Source organism: Cucumis melo, chromosome 9 (assembly GCF_025177605.1).
Source record: "Cucumis melo cultivar AY chromosome 9, USDA_Cmelo_AY_1.0, whole genome shotgun sequence".
NCBI lineage: Eukaryota > Viridiplantae > Streptophyta > Magnoliopsida > Cucurbitales > Cucurbitaceae > Cucumis > Cucumis melo.
Window position 1 is genome coordinate 12,873,550 of NC_066865.1, and position 15,694 is coordinate 12,889,243.

Sequence of the window (15,694 nt, forward strand, 5' to 3'; positions counted from 1 at the left end):
CACCGGAAAACGTGTCAGGGAGCATGCCAGGAGTGTGGGTTGAAGTCCTCGGAGCACGAGACCCGAAGATCGAAAGACTTATGACCAATACGGAGCAAAGGGAAGAAACCGTCGGGGGACCGCTTTTTACCCCAGGACGAGAAAACTGAGTCCGGGGCATTCCCGCTCGCGTTTTCTTGGGACGAGCACCGGAAGTCCTCGAGCTCAGCCCGTTTCCTTCGCTGCAAGTGCATTTCCAGTGGTTTCTGACACCGGACGAGCGTTCGCCACTCGTTGGAAGCTTCGGCCATCTTTTGGACCGTTTTGGGTCGCACCACAGTTCTCCCTCCAACGAGCTCGCTTCCCGACCTATACCTCCGGAAAACGTGTCAGGGAGCATGCCAGGAGTGTGGGTTGAAGTCCTCGGAGCACGAGACCCGAAGATCGAAAGACTTATGACCAATACGGAGCAAAGGGAAGAAACCGTCGGGGGACCGCTTTTTACCCCAGGACGAGAAAACTGAGTCCGGGGCATTCCCGCTCGCGTTTTCTTGGGACGAGCACCGGAAGTCCTCGAGCTCAGCCCGTTTCCTTCGCTGCAAGTGCATTTCCAGTGGTTTCTGACACCGGACGAGCGTTCGCCACTCGTTGGAAGCTTCGGCCATCTTTTGGACCGTTTTGGGTCGCACCACAGTTCTCCCTCCAACGAGCTCGCTTCCCGACCTCTACCTCCGGAAAACGTGTCAGGAAGCATGCCAGGAGTGTGGGTTGAAGTCCTCGGAACACGAGACCCGAAGATCGATAGACTTATGACCAATACGGAGCAAAGGGAAGAAACCGTCGGGGGACCGCTTTTTACCCCAGGACGAGAAAACTGAGTCCGGGGCGTTCCCGCTCGCGTTTTCTTGGGACGAGCACCGGAAGTCCTCGAGCTCAGCCCGTTTCCTTCGCTGCAAGTGCATTTCCAGTGGTTTCTGACACCGGACGAGCGTTCGCCACTCGTTGGAAGCTTCGGCCATCTTTTGGACCGTTTTGGGTCGCACCACAGTTCTCCCTCCAACGAGCTCGCTTCCCGACCTATACCTCCGGAAAACGTGTCAGGGAGCATGCCAGGAGTGTGGGTTGAAGTCCTCGGAGCACGAGACCCGAAGATCGAAAGAGTTATGACCAATACGGAGCAAAGGGAAGAAACCGTCGGGGGACCGCTTTTTACCCCAGGACGAGAAAACTGAGTCCGGGGCATTCCCGCTCGCGTTTTCTTGGGACGAGCACCGGAAGTCCTCGAGCTCAGGCCGTTTCCTTCGCTGCAAGTGCATTTCCAGTGGTTTCTGACACCGGACGAGCGTTCGCCACTCGTTGGAAGCTTCGGCCATCTTTTGGACCGTTTTGGGTCGCACCACAGTTCTCCCTCCAACGAGCTCGCTTCCCGACCTATACCTCCGGAAAACGTGTCAGGGAGCATGCCAGGAGTGTGGGTTGAAGTCGTCGGAGCACGAGACCCGAAGATCGAAAGACTTATGACCAATACGGAGCAAAGGGAAGAAACCGTCGGGGGACCGCTTTTTACCCCAGGACGAGAAAACTGAGTCCGGGGCATTCCCGCTCGCGTTTTCTTGGGACGAGCACCGGAAGTCCTCGAGCTCAGCCGTTTCCTTCGCTGCAAGTGCATTTCCAGTGGTTTCTGACACCGGACGAGCGTTCGCCACTCGTTGGAAGCTTCGGCCATCTTTTGGATCGTTTTGGGTCGCACTACAGTTCTCCCTCCAACGAGCTCGCTTCCCGACCTATACCTCCAGAAAACGTGTCAGGGAGCATGCCAGGAGTGTGGGTTGAAGTCCTCGGAGCACGAGACCCGAAGATCGAAAGAGTTATGACCAATACGGAGCAAAGGGAAGAAACCGTCGGGGGACCGCTTTTTACCCCAGGACGAGAAAACTGAGTCCGGGGCATTCCCGCTCGCGTTTTCTTGGGACGAGCACCGGAAGTCCTCGAGCTCAGGCCGTTTCCTTCGCTGCAAGTGCATTTCCAGTGGTTTCTGACACCGGACGAGCGTTCGCCACTCGTTGGAAGCTTCGGCCATCTTTTGGACCGTTTTGGGTCGCACCACAGTTCTCCCTCCAACGAGCTCGCTTCCCGACCTATACCTCCGGAAAACGTGTCAGGGAGCATGCCAGGAGTGTGGGTTGAAGTCCTCGGAGCACGAGACCCGAAGATCGAAAGACCTATGACCAATACGGAGCAAAGGGAAGAAACCGTCGGGGGACCGCTTTTTACCCCAGGACGAGAAAACTGAGTCCGGGGCATTCCCGCTCGCGTTTTCTTGGGACGAGCACCAGAAGTCCTCGAGCTCAGCCCGTTTCCTTCGCTGCAAGTGCATTTCCAGTGGTTTCTGACACCGGACGAGCATTCGCCACTCGTTGGAAGCTTCGGCCATCTTTTTGACCGTTTTGGGTCGCACCACAGTTCTCCCTCCAACGAGCTCGCTTCCCGACCTATACCTCCGGAAAACGTGTCAGGGAGCATGCCAGGAGTGTGGGTTGAAGTCGTCGGAGCACGAGACCCGAAGATCGAAAGACCTATGACCAATACGGAGCAAAGGGAAGAAACCGTCGGGGGACCGCTTTTTACCCCAGGACGAGAAAACTGAGTCCGGGGCATTCCCGCTCGCGTTTTCTTGGGACGAGCACCAGAAGTCCTCGAGCTCAGCCCGTTTCCTTCGCTGCAAGTGCATTTCCAGTGGTTTCTGACACCGGACGAGCGTTCGCCACTCGTTGGAAGCTTCGGCCATCTTTTGGACCGTTTTGGGTCGCACCACAGTTCTCCCTCCAACGAGCTCGCTTCCCGACCTATACCTCCCGAAAACGTGTCAGGGAGCATGCCAGGAGTGTGGGTTGAAGTCCTCGGAGCACGAGACCCGAAGATCGAAAGACTTATGACCAATACGGAGCAAAGGGAAGAAACCGTCGGGGGACCGCTTTTTACCCCAGGACGAGAAAACTGAGTCCGGGGCATTCCCGCTCGCGTTTTCTTGGGACGAGCACCGGAAGTCCTCGAGCTCAGCCCGTTTCCTTCGCTGCAAGTGCATTTCCAGTGGTTTCTGACACCGGACGAGCGTTCGCCACTCGTTGGAAGCTTCGGCCATCTTTTGGACCGTTTTGGGTCGTACCACAGTTCTCCCTCCAACGAGCTCGCTTCCCGACCTATACCTCCGGAAAACGTGTCAGGGAGCATGCCAGGAGTGTGGGTTGAAGTCCTCGGAGCACGAGACCCGAAGATCGAAAGTCCTATGACCAATACGGAGCAAAGGGAAGAAACCGTCGGGGGACCGCTTTTTACCCCAGGACGAGAAAACTGAGTCCGGGGCATTCCCGCTCGCGTTTTCTTGGGACGAGCACCGGAAGTCCTCGAGCTCAGCCCGTTTCCTTCGCTGCAAGTGCATTTCCAGTGGTTTCTGACACTGGACGAGCATTCGCCACTCGTTGGAAGCTTCGGCCATCTTTTGGACCGTTTTGGGTCGCACCACAGTTCTCCCTCCAACGAGCTCGCTTCCCGACCTATACCTCCGGAAAACGTGTCAGGGAGCATGCCAGGAGTGTGGGTTGAAGTCGTCGGAGCACGAGACCCGAAGATCAAAAGACCTATGACCAATACGGAGCAAAGGGAAGAAACCGTCGGGGGACCGCTTTTTACCCCAGGACGAGAAAACTGAGTCCGGGGCATTCCCGCTCGCGTTTTCTTGGGACGAGCACCGGAAGTCCTCGAGCTCAGCCCGTTTCCTTCGCTGCAAGTGCATTTCCAGTGGTTTTGTTACACCGGACGAGCGTTCGCCACTCGTTGGAAGCTTCGGCCATCTTTTGGACCGTTTTGGGTCGCACCACAGTTCTCCCTCCAACGAGCTCGCTTCCCGACCTATACCTCCCGAAAACGTGTCAGGGAGCATGTCAGGAGTGTGGGTTGAAGTCCTCGGAGCACGAGACCCGAAGATCGAAAGACTTATGACCAATACGGAGCAAAGGGAAGAAACCGTCGGGGGACCGCTTTTTACCCCAGGACGAGAAAACTGAGTCCGGGGCATTCCCGCTCGCGTTTTCTTGGGACGAGCACCGGAAGTCCTCGAGCTCAGCCCGTTTCCTTCGCTGCAAGTGCATTTCCAGTGGTTTCTGACACCGGACGAGCGTTCGCCACTCGTTGGAAGCTTCGGCCATCTTTTGGACCGTTTTGGGTCGCACCACAGTTCTCCCTCCAACGAGCTCGCTTCCCGACCTATACCTCCGGAAAACGTGTCAGGGAGCATGCCAGGAGTGTGGGTTGAAGTCCTCGGAGCACGAGACCCGAAGATCGAAAGACCTATGACCAATACGGAGCAAAGGGAAGAAACCGTCGGGGGACCGCTTTTTACCCCAGGACGAGAAAACTGAGTCCGGGGCATTCCCGCTCGCGTTTTCTTGGGACGAGCACCGGAAGTCCTCGAGCTCAGCCCGTTTCCTTCGCTGCAACTGCATTTCCTGTGGTTTCTGACACCGGACGAGCGTTCGCCACTCGTTGGAAGCTTCGGCCATCTTTTGGACCGTTTTGGGTCGCACCACAGTTCTCCCTCCAACGAGCTCGCTTCCCGACCTATACCTCCGGAAAACGTGTCAGGGAGCATGCCAGGAGTGTGGGTTGAAGTCCTCGGAGCACGAGACCCGAAGATCGAAAGACCTATGACCAATACGGAGCAAAGGGAAGAAACCGTCGGGGGACCGCTTTTTACCCCAGGACGAGAAAACTGAGTCCGGGCCATTCCCGCTCGCGTTTTCCTGGGACGAGCACCGGAAGTCCTCGAGCTCAGCCCGTTTCCTTCGCTGCAAGTGCATTTCCAGTGGTTTCTGACACCGGACGAGCGTTCGCCACTCGTTGGAAGCTTCGGCCATCTTTTGGACCGTTTTGGGTCGCACCACAGTTCTCCCTCCAACGAGCTCGCTTCCCGACCTATACCTCCCGAAAACGTGTCAGGGAGCATGCCAGGAGTGTGGGTTGAAGTCCTCGGAGCACGAGACCCGAAGATCGAAAGACTTATGACCAATACGGAGCAAAGGGAAGAAACCGTCGGGGGACCGCTTTTTACCCCAGGACGAGAAAACTGAGTCCGGGGCATTCCCGCTCGCGTTTTCTTGGGACGAGCACCGGAAGTCCTCGAGCTCAGCCCGTTTCCTTCGCTGCAAGTGCATTTCCAGTGGTTTCTGACACCGGACGAGCGTTCGCCACTCGTTGGAAGCTTCGGCCATCTTTTGGACCGTTTTGGGTCGCACCACAGTTCTCCCTCCAACGAGCTCGCTTCCCGACCTATACCTCCGGAAAACGTGTCAGGGAGCATGCCAGGAGTGTGGGTTGAAGTCCTCGGAGCACGAGACCCGAAGATCGAAAGACCTATGACCAATACGGAGCAAAGGGAAGAAACCGTCGGGGGACCGCTTTTTACCCCAGGACGAGAAAACTGAGTCCGGGGCATTCCCGCTCGCGTTTTCTTGGGACGAGCACCGGAAGTCCTCGAGCTCAGCCCGTTTCCTTCGCTGCAACTGCATTTCCAGTGGTTTCTGACACCGGACGAGCGTTCGCCACTCGTTGGAAGCTTCGGCCATCTTTTGGACCGTTTTGGGTCGCACCACAGTTCTCCCTCCAACGAGCTCGCTTCCCGACCTATACCTCCGGAAAACGTGTCAGGGAGCATGCCAGGAGTGTGGGTTGAAGTCCTCGGAGCACGAGACCCGAAGATCGAAAGACCTATGACCAATACGGAGCAAAGGGAAGAAACCGTCGGGGGACCGCTTTTTACCCCAGGACGAGAAAACTGAGTCCGGGGCATTCCCGCTCGCGTTTTCTTGGGACGAGCACCGGAAGTCCTCGAGCTCAGCCCGTTTCCTTCGCTGCAACTGCATTTCCAGTGGTTTCTGACACCGGACGAGCGTTCGCCACTCGTTGGAAGCTTCGGCCATCTTTTGGACCGTTTTGGGTCGCACCACAGTTCTCCCTCCAACGAGCTCGCTTCCCGACCTATACCTCCGGAAAACGTGTCAGGGAGCATGCCAGGAGTGTGGGTTGAAGTCCTCGGAGCACGAGACCCGAAGATCGAAAGACCTATGACCAATACGGAGCAAAGGGAAGAAACCGTCGGGGGACCGCTTTTTACCCCAGGACGAGAAAACTGAGTCCGGGGCATTCCCGCTCGCGTTTTCTTGGGACGAGCACCGGAAGTCCTCGAGCTCAGCCCGTTTCCTTCGCTGCAACTGCATTTCCAGTGGTTTCTGACACCGGACGAGCGTTCGCCACTCGTTGGAAGCTTCGGCCATCTTTTGGACCGTTTTGGGTCGCACCACAGTTCTCCCTCCAACGAGCTCGCTTCCCGACCTATACCTCCGGAAAACGTGTCAGGGAGCATGCCAGGAGTGTGGGTTGAAGTCCTCGGAGCACGAGACCCGAAGATCGAAAGACTTATGACCAATACGGAGCAAAGGGAAGAAACCGTCGGGGGACCGCTTTTTACCCCAGGACGAGAAAACTGAGTCCGGGGCATTCCCGCTCGCGTTTTCTTGGGACGAGCACCGGAAGTCCTCGAGCTCAGCCCGTTTCCTTCGCTGCAAGTGCATTTCCAGTGGTTTCTGACACCGGACGAGCGTTCGCCACTCGTTGGAAGCTTCGGCCATCTTTTGCACCGTTTTGGGTCGCACCACAGTTCTCCCTCCAACGAGCTCGCTTCCCGACCTATACCTCCGGAAAACGTGTCAGGGAGCATGCCAGGAGTGTGGGTTGAAGTCCTCGGAGCACGAGACCCGAAGATCGAAAGACTTATGACCAATACGGAGCAAAGGGAAGAAACCGTCGGGGGACCGCTTTTTACCCCAGGACGAGAAAACTGAGTCCGGGGCATTCCCGCTCGCGTTTTCTTGGGACGAGCACCGGAAGTCCTCGAGCTCAGCCCGTTTCCTTCGCTGCAAGTGCATTCCCAGTGGTTTCTGACACCGGACGAGCGTTCGCCACTCGTTGGAAGCTTCGGCCATCTTTTGTACCGTTTTGGGTCGCACCACAGTTCTCCCTCCAACGAGCTCGCTTCCCGACCTATACCTCCGGAAAACGTGTCAGGGAGCATGCCAGGAGTGTGGGTTGAAGTCCTCGGAGCACGAGACCCGAAGATCGAAAGACTTATGACCAATACGGAGCAAAGGGAAGAAACCGTCGGGGGACCGCTTTTTACCCCAGGACGAGAAAACTGAGTCCGGGGCATTCCCGCTCGCGTTTTCTTGGGACGAGCACCGGAAGTCCTCGAGCTCAGCCCGTTTCCTTCGCTGCAAGTGCATTTCCAGTGGTTTCTGACACCGGACGAGCGTTCGCCACTCGTTGGAAGCTTCGGCCATCTTTTGCACCGTTTTGGGTCGCACCACAGTTCTCCCTCCAACGAGCTCGCTTCCCGACCTATACCTCCGGAAAACGTGTCAGGGAGCATGCCAGGAGTGTGGGTTGAAGTCCTCGGAGCACGAGACCCGAAGATCGAAAGACTTATGACCAATACGGAGCAAAGGGAAGAAACCGTCGGGGGACCGCTTTTTACCCCAGGACGAGAAAACTGAGTCCGGGGCATTCCCGCTCGCGTTTTCTTGGGACGAGCACCGGAAGTCCTCGAGCTCAGCCCGTTTCCTTCGCTGCAAGTGCATTCCCAGTGGTTTCTGACACCGGACGAGCGTTCGCCACTCGTTGGAAGCTTCGGCCATCTTTTGGACCGTTTTGGGTCGCACCACAGTTCTCCCTCCAACGAGCTCGCTTCCCGACCTATACCTCCGGAAAACGTGTCAGGGAGCATGCCAGGAGTGTGGGTTGAAGTCCTCGGAGCACGAGACCCGAAGATCGAAAGACTTATGACCAATACGGAGCAAAGGGAAGAAACCGTCGGGGGACCGCTTTTTACCCCAGGACGAGAAAACTGAGTCCGGGGCATTCCCGCTCGCGTTTTCTTGGGACGAGCACCGGAAGTCCTCGAGCTCAGCCCGTTTCCTTCGCTGCAAGTGCATTTCCAGTGGTTTCTGACACCGGACGAGCGTTCGCCACTCGTTGGAAGCTTCGGCCATGTTTTGGACCGTTTTGGGTCGCACCACAGTTCTCCCTCCAACGAGCTCGCTTCTCGACCTATACCTCCGGAAAACGTGTAAGGGAGCATGCCAGGAGTGTGGGTTGAAGTCCTCGGAGCACGAGACCCGAAGATCGAAAGACTTATGACCAATACGGAGCAAAGGGAAGAAACCGTCGGGGGACCGCTTTTTACCCCAGGACGAGAAAACTGAGTCCGGGGCATTCCCGCTCGCGTTTTCTTGGGACGAGCACCGGAAGTCCTCGAGCTCAGCCCGTTTCCTTCGCTGCAAGTGCATTTCCAGTGGTTTCTGACACCGGACGAGCGTTCGCCACTCGTTGGAAGCTTCGGCCATCTTTTGGACCGTTTTGGGTCGCACCACAGTTCTCCCTCCAACGAGCTCGCTTCCCGACCTATACCTCCGGAAAACGTGTCAGGGAGCATGCCAGGAGTGTGGGTTGAAGTCCTCGGAGCACGAGACCCGAAGATCGAAAGACTTATGACCAATACGGAGCAAAGGGAAGAAACCGTCGGGGGACCGCTTTTTACCCCAGGACGAGAAAACTGAGTCCGGGGCATTCCCGCTCGCGTTTTCTTGGGACGAGCACCGGAAGTCCTCGAGCTCAGCCCGTTTCCTTCGCTGCAAGTGCATTTCCAGTGGTTTCTGACACCGGACGAGCGTTCGCCACTCGTTGGAAGCTTCGGCCATCTTTTGGACCGTTTTGGGTCGCACCACAGTTCTCCCTCCAACGAGCTCGCTTCCCGACCTATACCTCCGGAAAACGTGTCAGGGAGCATGCCAGGAGTGTGGGTTGAAGTCCTCGGAGCACGAGACCCGAAGATCGAAAGACTTATGACCAATACGGAGCAAAGGGAAGAAACCGTCGGGGGACCGCTTTTTACCCCAGGACGAGAAAACTGAGTCCGGGGCATTCCCGCTCGCGTTTTCTTGGGACGAGCACCGGAAGTTCTCGAGCTCAGCCCGTTTCCTTCGCTGCAAGTGCATTTCCAGTGGTTTCTGACACCGGACGAGCGTTCGCCACTCGTTGGAAGCTTCGGCCATCTTTTGGACCGTTTTGGGTCGCACCACAGTTCTCCCTCCAACGAGCTCGCTTCCCGACCTATACCTCCGGAAAACGTGTCAGGGAGCATGCCAGGAGTGTGGGTTGAAGTCCTCGGAGCACGAGACCCGAAGATCGAAAGACTTATGACCAATACGGAGCAAAGGGAAGAAACCGTCGGGGGACCGCTTTTTACCCCAGGACGAGAAAACTGAGTCCGGGGCATTCCCGCTCGCGTTTTCTTGGGACGAGCACCGGAAGTCCTCGAGCTCAGCCCGTTTCCTTCGCTGCAAGTGCATTTCCAGTGGTTTCTGACACCGGACGAGCGTTCGCCACTCGTTGGAAGCTTCGGCCATCTTTTGCACCGTTTTGGGTCGCACCACAGTTCTCCCTCCAACGAGCTCGCTTCCCGACCTATACCTCCGGAAAACGTGTCAGGGAGCATGCCAGGAGTGTGGGTTGAAGTCCTCGGAGCACGAGACCCGAAGATCGAAAGACTTATGACCAATACGGAGCAAAGGGAAGAAACCGTCGGGGGACCGCTTTTTACCCCAGGACGAGAAAACTTAGTCCGGGGCATTCCCGCTCGCGTTTTCTTGGGACGAGCACCGGAAGTCCTCGAGCTCAGCCCGTTTCCTTCGCTGCAAGTGCATTTCCAGTGGTTTCTGACACCGGACGAGCGTTCGCCACTCGTTGGAAGCTTCGGCCATCTTTTGGACCGTTTTGGATCGCACCACAGTTCTCCCTCCAACGAGCTCGCTTCCCAACCTATACCTCCGAAAAACGTGTCAGGGAGCATGCCAGGAGTGTGGGTTGAAGTCCTCGGAGCACGAGACCCGAAGATCGAAAGACTTATGACCAATACGGAGCAAAGGGAAGAAACCGTCGGGGGACCGCTTTTTACCCCAGGACGAGAAAACTGAGTCCGGGGCATTCGCGCTCGCGTTTTCTTGGGACGAGCACTGGAAGTCCTCGAGCTCAGCCCGTTTCCTTCGCTGCAAGTGCATTTCCAGTGGTTTCTGACACCGGACGAGCGTTCGCCACTCGTTGGAAGCTTCGGCCATCTTTTGGACCGTTTTGGGTCGCACCACAGTTCTCCCTCCAACGAGCTCGCTTCCCGACCTATACCTCCGGAAAACGTGTCAGGGAGCATGCCAGGAGTGTGGGTTGAAGTCCTCGGAGCACGAGACCCGAAGATCGAAAGACTTATGACCAATACGGAGCAAAGGGAAGAAACCGTCGGGGGACCGCTTTTTACCCCAGGACGAGAAAACTGAGTCCGGGGCATTCCCGCTCGCGTTTTCTTGGGACGAGCACCGGAAGTCCTCGAGCTCAGCCCGTTTCCTTCGCTGCAAGTGCATTTCCAGTGGTTTCTGACACCGGACGAGCGTTCGCCACTCGTTGGAAGCTTCGGCCATCTTTTGAACCGTTTTGGGTCGCACCACAGTTCTCCCTCCAACGAGCTCGCTTCCCGACCTATACCTCTGGAAAACGTGTCAGGGAGCATGCCAGGAGTGTGGGTTGAAGTCCTCGGAGCACGAGACCCGAAGATCGAAAGACTTATGACCAATACGGAGCAAAGGGAAGAAACCGTCGGGGGACCGCTTTTTACCCCAGGACGAGAAAACTGAGTCCGGGGCATTCCCGCTCGCGTTTTCTTGGGACGAGCACCGGAAGTCCTCGAGCTCAGCCCGTTTCCTTCGCTGCAAGTGCATTTCCAGTGGTTTCTGACACCGGACGAGCGTTCGCCACTCGTTGGAAGCTTCGGCCATCTTTTGGACCGTTTTGGGTCGCACCACAGTTCTCCCTCCAACGAGCTCGCTTCCCGACCTATACCTCCGGAAAACGTGTCAGGGAGCATGCCAGGAGTGTGGGTTTAAGTCCTCGGAGCACGAGACCCGAAGATCGAAAGACTTATGACCAATACGGAGCAAAGGGAAGAAACCGTCGGGGGACCGCTTTTTACCCCAGGACGAGAAAACTGAGTCCGGGGCATTCCCGCTCGCGTTTTCTTGGGACGAGCACCGGAAGTCCTCGAGCTCAGCCCGTTTCCTTCGCTGCAAGTGCATTTCCAGTGGTTTCTGACACCGGACGAGCGTTCGCCACTCGTTGGAAGCTTCGGCCATCTTTTGGAGCGTTTTGGGTCGCACCACAGTTCTCCCTCCAACGAGCTCGCTTCCCGACCTATACCTCCGGAAAACGTGTCAGGGAGCATGCCAGGAGTGTGGGTTGAAGTCCTCGGAGCACGAGACCCGAAGATCGAAAGACCTATGACCAATACGGAGCAAAGGGAAGAAACCGTCGGGGGACCGCTTTTTACCCCAGGACGAGAAAACTGAGTCCGGGGCATTCCCGCTCGCGTTTTCTTGGGACGAGCACCGGAAGTCCTCGAGCTCAGCCCGTTTCCTTCGCTGCAAGTGCATTTCCAGTGGTTTCTGACACCGGACGAGCGTTCGCCACTCGTTGGAAGCTTCGGCCATCTTTTGGACCGTTTTGGGTCGCACCACAGTTCTCCCTCCAACGAGCTCGCTTCCCGACCTATACCTCCGGAAAACGTGTCAGGGAGCATGCCAGGAGTGTGGGTTGAAGTCCTCGGAGCACGAGACCCGAAGATCGAAAGACTTATGACCAATACGGAGCAAAGGGAAGAAACCGTCGGGGGACCGCTTTTTACCCCAGGACGAGAAAACTGAGTCCGGGGCATTCCCGCTCGCGTTTTCTTGGGACGAGCACCGGAAGTCCTCGAGCTCAGCCCGTTTCCTTCGCTGCAAGTGCATTTCCAGTGGTTTCTGACACCGGACGAGCGTTCGCCACTCGTTGGAAGCTTCGGCCATCTTTTGGACCGTTTTGGGTCGCACCACAGTTCTCCCTCCAACGAGCTCGCTTCCCGACCTCTACCTCCGGAAAACGTGTCAGGAAGCATGCCAGGAGTGTGGGTTGAAGTCCTCGGAACACGAGACCCGAAGATCGAAAGACTTATGACCAATACGGAGCAAAGGGAAGAAACCGTCGGGGGACCGCTTTTTACCCCAGGACGAGAAAACTGAGTCCGGGGCGTTCCCGCTCGCGTTTTCTTGGGACGAGCACCGGAAGTCCTCGAGCTCAGCCCGTTTCCTTCGCTGCAAGTGCATTTCCAGTGGTTTCTGACACCGGACGAGCGTTCGCCACTCGTTGGAAGCTTCGGCCATCTTTTGGACCGTTTTGGGTCGCACCACAGTTCTCCCTCCAACGAGCTCGCTTCCCGACCTATACCTCCGGAAAACGTGTCAGGGAGCATGCCAGGAGTGTGGGTTTAAGTCCTCGGAGCACGAGACCCGAAGATCGAAAGACTTATGACCAATACGGAGCAAAGGGAAGAAACCGTCGGGGGACCGCTTTTTACCCCAGGACGAGAAAACTGAGTCCGGGGCATTCCCGCTCGCGTTTTCTTGGGACGAGCACCGGAAGTCCTCGAGCTCAGCCCGTTTCCTTCGCTGCAAGTGCATTTCCAGTGGTTTCTGACACCGGACGAGCGTTCGCCACTCGTTGGAAGCTTCGGCCATCTTTTGGACCGTTTTGGGTCGCACCACAGTTCTCCCTCCAACGAGCTCGCTTCCCGACCTATACCTCCGGAAAACGTGTCAGGGAGCATGCCAGGAGTGTGGGTTGAAGTCCTCGGAGCACGAGACCCGAAGATCGAAAGACCTATGACCAATACGGAGCAAAGGGAAGAAACCGTCGGGGGACCGCTTTTTACCCCAGGACGAGAAAACTGAGTCCGGGGCATTCCCGCTCGCGTTTTCTTGGGACGAGCACCGGAAGTCCTCGAGCTCAGCCCGTTTCCTTCGCTGCAAGTGCATTTCCAGTGGTTTCTGACACCGGACGAGCGTTCGCCACTCGTTGGAAGCTTCGGCCATCTTTTGGACCGTTTTGGGTCGCACCACAGTTCTCCCTCCAACGAGCTCGCTTCCCGACCTATACCTCCGGAAAACGTGTCAGGGAGCATGCCAGGAGTGTGGGTTGAAGTCCTCGGAGCACGAGACCCGAAGATCGAAAGACTTATGACCAATACGGAGCAAAGGGAAGAAACCGTCGGGGGACCGCTTTTTACCCCAGGACGAGAAAACTGAGTCCGGGGCATTCCCGCTCGCGTTTTCTTGGGACGAGCACCGGAAGTCCTCGAGCTCAGCCCGTTTCCTTCGCTGCAAGTGCATTTCCAGTGGTTTCTGACACCGGACGAGCGTTCGCCACTCGTTGGAAGCTTCGGCCATCTTTTGGACCGTTTTGGGTCGCACCACAGTTCTCCCTCCAACGAGCTCGCTTCCCGACCTCTACCTCCGGAAAACGTGTCAGGAAGCATGCCAGGAGTGTGGGTTGAAGTCCTCGGAACACGAGACCCGAAGATCGAAAGACTTATGACCAATACGGAGCAAAGGGAAGAAACCGTCGGGGGACCGCTTTTTACCCCAGGACGAGAAAACTGAGTCCGGGGCGTTCCCGCTCGCGTTTTCTTGGGACGAGCACCGGAAGTCCTCGAGCTCAGCCCGTTTCCTTCGCTGCAAGTGCATTTCCAGTGGTTTCTGACACCGGACGAGCGTTCGCCACTCGTTGGAAGCTTCGGCCATCTTTTGGACCGTTTTGGGTCGCACCACAGTTCTCCCTCCAACGAGCTCGCTTCCCGACCTATACCTCCGGAAAACGTGTCAGGGAGCATGCCAGGAGTGTGGGTTGAAGTCCTCGGAGCACGAGACCCGAAGATCGAAAGAGTTATGACCAATACGGAGCAAAGGGAAGAACCGTCGGGGGACCGCTTTTTACCCCAGGACGAGAAAACTGAGTCCGGGGCATTCCCGCTCGCGTTTTCTTGGGACGAGCACCGGAAGTCCTCGAGCTCAGGCCGTTTCCTTCGCTGCAAGTGCATTTCCAGTGGTTTCTGACACCGGACGAGCGTTCGCCACTCGTTGGAAGCTTCGGCCATCTTTTGGACCGTTTTGGGTCGCACCACAGTTCTCCCTCCAACGAGCTCGCTTCCCGACCTATACCTCCGGAAAACGTGTCAGGGAGCATGCCAGGAGTGTGGGTTGAAGTCGTCGGAGCACGAGACCCGAAGATCGAAAGACTTATGACCAATACGGAGCAAAGGGAAGAAACCGTCGGGGGACCGCTTTTTACCCCAGGACGAGAAAACTGAGTCCGGGGCATTCCCGCTCGCGTTTTCTTGGGACGAGCACCGGAAGTCCTCGAGCTCAGCCGTTTCCTTCGCTCCAAGTGCATTTCCAGTGGTTTCTGACACCGGACGAGCGTTCGCCACTCGTTGGAAGCTTCGGCCATCTTTTGGATCGTTTTGGGTCGCACCACAGTTCTCCCTCCAACGAGCTCGCTTCCCGACCTATACCTCCAGAAAACGTGTCAGGGAGCATGCCAGGAGTGTGGGTTGAAGTCCTCGGAGCACGAGACCCGAAGATCGAAAGAGTTATGACCAATACGGAGCAAAGGGAAGAAACCGTCGGGGGACCGCTTTTTACCCCAGGACGAGAAAACTGAGTCCGGGGCATTCCCGCTCGCGTTTTCTTGGGACGAGCACCGGAAGTCCTCGAGCTCAGGCCGTTTCCTTCGCTGCAAGTGCATTTCCAGTGGTTTCTGACACCGGACGAGCGTTCGCCACTCGTTGGAAGCTTCGGCCATCTTTTGGACCGTTTTGGGTCGCACCACAGTTCTCCCTCCAACGAGCTCGCTTCCCGACCTATACCTCCGGAAAACGTGTCAGGGAGCATGCCAGGAGTGTGGGTTGAAGTCCTCGGAGCACGAGACCCGAAGATCGAAAGACCTATGACCAATACGGAGCAAAGGGAAGAAACCGTCGGGGGACCGCTTTTTACCCCAGGACGAGAAAACTGAGTCCGGGGCATTCCCGCTCGCGTTTTCTTGGGACGAGCACCAGAAGTCCTCGAGCTCAGCCCGTTTCCTTCGCTGCAAGTGCATTTCCAGTGGTTTCTGACACCGGACGAGCATTCGCCACTCGTTGGAAGCTTCGGCCATCTTTTGGACCGTTTTGGGTCGCACCACAGTTCTCCCTCCAACGAGCTCGCTTCCCGACCTATACCTCCGGAAAACGTGTCAGGGAGCATGCCAGGAGTGTGGGTTGAAGTCGTCGGAGCACGAGACCCGAAGATCGAAAGACCTATGACCAATACGGAGCAAAGGGAAGAAACCGTCGGGGGACCGCTTTTTACCCCAGGACGAGAAAACTGAGTCCGGGGCATTCCCGCTCGCGTTTTCTTGGGACGAGCACCAGAAGTCCTCGAGCTCAGCCCGTTTCCTTCGCTGCAAGTGCATTTCCAGTGGTTTCTGACACCGGACGAGCGTTCGCCACTCGTTGGAAGCTTCGGCCATCTTTTGGACCGTTTTTGGTCGCACCACAGTTCTCCCTCCAACGAGCTCGCTTCCCGACCTATACCTCCCGAAAACGTGTCAGGGAGCATGCCAGGAGTGTGGGTTGAAGTCCTCGGAGCACGAGACCCGAAGATCGAAAGACTTATGACCAATACGGAGCAAAGGGAAGAAACCGTCGGGGGAC